The following is a 2500-nucleotide window of genomic DNA, read 5'->3' on the forward strand; positions in this document are numbered from 1 at the left end:
CGGTAGACAAATTGTTCATCGAGAGAAACTCGCTGCTGCCTTCGTTAGTGTCCCAGGAACAATTGAAGGACTTTTTGAAAGTGTGTTATTAGACTGATGAGACCAAGAGAATGTTCACCTTTCTGATCATTTTATTGTTCCGCTTGAGAAAGCGGATAATCTGTATCAGGTGTGTGGGTTTAGGCAGGTGGTGGGAGAGTGGCGTGACGAGTGAGAACGGAGGAGGAGGACTTTTTTTTAATTTTTTAACGCCCAGCCGACCACGAAGGGCCATATCAGGGCGGTGCTGCTTTGACATATAACGTGCGCCACACACAAGACAGAAGTCGCAGCACAGGCTTCATGTCTCACCCAGTCACATTATTCTGACACCGGTCCAACCAGTCCTAGCACTAACCCCATAATGCCCGACGCCAGGCGGAGCAGGCGGCCACTAGATTGCCAATTTTAAAGTCTTAGGTATGACCCGGCCGGGGTTCGAACCCACGACCTCCCGATCACGGGGCGGACGCCTTACTACAAGGCCAACCGTGCCGGTAGGAGGAGGACTGCAAGGATAGACTCGGAAGAGGAGGAGAAGGAGAGACGGAGACAAGACGAGAGTGACTGAGAATGAGAGAGAGAGAGAGAGAGAGAGAGAGAGACACACACACAGACAGACAGACAGACAGACAGACAGACAGACAGTCAGACAGACAGACGAGGGAGAGAGAGAGAAAGATCTAGAGAGAGAGAGAGAGACATACAGACAGACAGACAGACGAGAGAGAGAGAGAGAGAGAGAGAGAGAGAGAGAGAGAGAGGGTGATAGAGAGAGACGCAGATGGTTTATTCTTTTGGCCATTGCGAATTGCCCCTTAATGAAGGGGTGTGAACAAAAAGTTAACATTGCATATAATTGAATATAACAGGTGCAAAAGAAAGAAAGAAAGAGAGAGAGAGAGAGAGAAAGTGAGAGAGAGAGAGGAGAGAGAGGAAAGACAGATATACACACACACACAAACACACACACACACACACACACACATACACACACACACACACACACACACACACACACACACACACACACACACACACACACACACAGAGAAAGGCAGAGACGGACAGACACACAGACACATAAACATACAGACACTCACACACACACACAAACACACACACACACAAACACACACACACACACAGACAGAGAATGAGAGAGCCGGAATATAAAAAGAATTAGAGATAGACAGAGAGACAGAAAGAAAGTAAGAGACAGAGAGGAAAAAGAGAGACAAAGAGTTCCAAGCGCATTCTTTATTTTACATGAACTTAGAAATAAAAAAAAATCCCCATATCGATATCTGCTTAAAGGCACAGTAAGCCTCCCGTAAACCATCACAGATACGGTCGGGCTTTTACACACAGTACAAACACCCTTTCATTGAAACACTCACCGATTGAGAACATCCTAGGTGCCCTCCGTAATGAGCGAACAATTTTCAAAGAATTTAGATTTGCGTGGTTTATCTTACACCCCTGAGCCATCGTGAACCCGTGTGATCCAGTTTCCCTTTTTCACAATGTAGTCGTCAGTTAGTCATTTGAATGCGACTCGATGTAAGCTTATCTACAATAGCACGTTTTTATGCACGAAACAAACGGCTGTGGTTCACAAGAACTCTAGCGATGGCTTTTGACTGTTGAGAGGAACGGCGATATGCCGCATAAACCGTCGTCTGCTAAGACCTTTGCGTGACCCTGCTTCCGGGCTTTTCTTTTTTCAAACTTTCACAACTTCGAATTGCACTGATCTTGTTAAAGAATGTTTGTGTAACAAGCTGTCAATTTATTATTTAGATTTTAAAAGTTAGGTCTAGCGCAAAAACGCACCACGATCCAAAAACATTCTGATAATCATCGATCCACGGCTATCGCCAGTTTAAGGGAAGTAACTCATTTTTGACCTGAGTTCAGGATGGGTCCAAAAAGTGTTCGAGACAATCTGCAAAATTAATTCTTTAAAAATTGCTCGCTCTTTGCGTAGGGCGCCTAGGATGTTCCCGTTTGGTGAGCGTTCAAATGGTAGGGTGTTTGTACTGTGTGTAAAAGCCTGACAGTATCTGTGATGGTTTACGGGAGGCTTACTGTCCGGGCGTGATTTCCGGGATATTCATAACAGCCGTCCAGCACCAAAACGAGGCGCCATTGTTGTAAAGGGCCAAGTCCACGAAAATAAATTCTTTGAAAATTTCTCACGCTCGACAGAAAGCAGCCAGGATGTTCCCGTTCGGTGAGCGTTTAAATGGAAGTATGCTTGTACTGTATGTAGACGCTCGGGGAGCTCTGTGATGGTTTACGGGAGGCTTACTGTGCCTTTAACCCAAACGTGAGTTTAGACTATCTTGTTACCGACTTTAATCGTAATCCATTCCGGGTTGTGTTGCCTAGCTGATGAGCTTAACGTGTGCATGGATTCCAATAATGATGAAAAGGTCGAAATACTATTTTTCAGTTC

General features: G+C 45.3%; 1 protein-coding gene across 1 annotated transcript in view; it reads left to right on the forward strand.

Moving 5' to 3' along the window:
* Positions 1–2500, forward strand: part of LOC138964887 (calmodulin-like) — a gene marked incomplete in the record, with an annotated part of 27125 nt that overhangs the window by 12124 nt on the left and 12501 nt on the right.

Source organism: Littorina saxatilis, linkage group LG1 (assembly GCF_037325665.1).
Source record: "Littorina saxatilis isolate snail1 linkage group LG1, US_GU_Lsax_2.0, whole genome shotgun sequence".
Classification (NCBI taxonomy): domain Eukaryota; kingdom Metazoa; phylum Mollusca; class Gastropoda; order Littorinimorpha; family Littorinidae; genus Littorina; species Littorina saxatilis.